The sequence below is a fragment of the Nicotiana attenuata genome, unplaced genomic scaffold, assembly GCF_001879085.1.
Source record: "Nicotiana attenuata strain UT unplaced genomic scaffold, NIATTr2, whole genome shotgun sequence".
NCBI classification, from domain to species: Eukaryota; Viridiplantae; Streptophyta; class Magnoliopsida; order Solanales; family Solanaceae; genus Nicotiana; species Nicotiana attenuata.
In genome coordinates, this window is record NW_017672798.1 from 111,441 (window position 1) to 111,733 (window position 293).

Sequence of the window (293 nt, forward strand, 5' to 3'; positions counted from 1 at the left end):
AGCATGGACACATGAAACACTGGATGCACGGCTGACAAGCTGGGCGGCAAGTCAAGTCTGTAAGCCACCAATAAAGCTGCCGCAAGTCCTAATACATTTTTGCGGCGCCCGGGTGTTTAGAATACCGAGAGCTATGGGCCTCCGCTAAGATCGACTCTCGAATCCCATCGACATTGGGCACACAAACTCGCCCCTGCAACCTCAAAACACCATCATCATCTAAGGTCACCTTCGTGGCACCTCCACGCTGCACCGTGTCTCTCAGGACACACAAATGGGGATCATCAAACTGC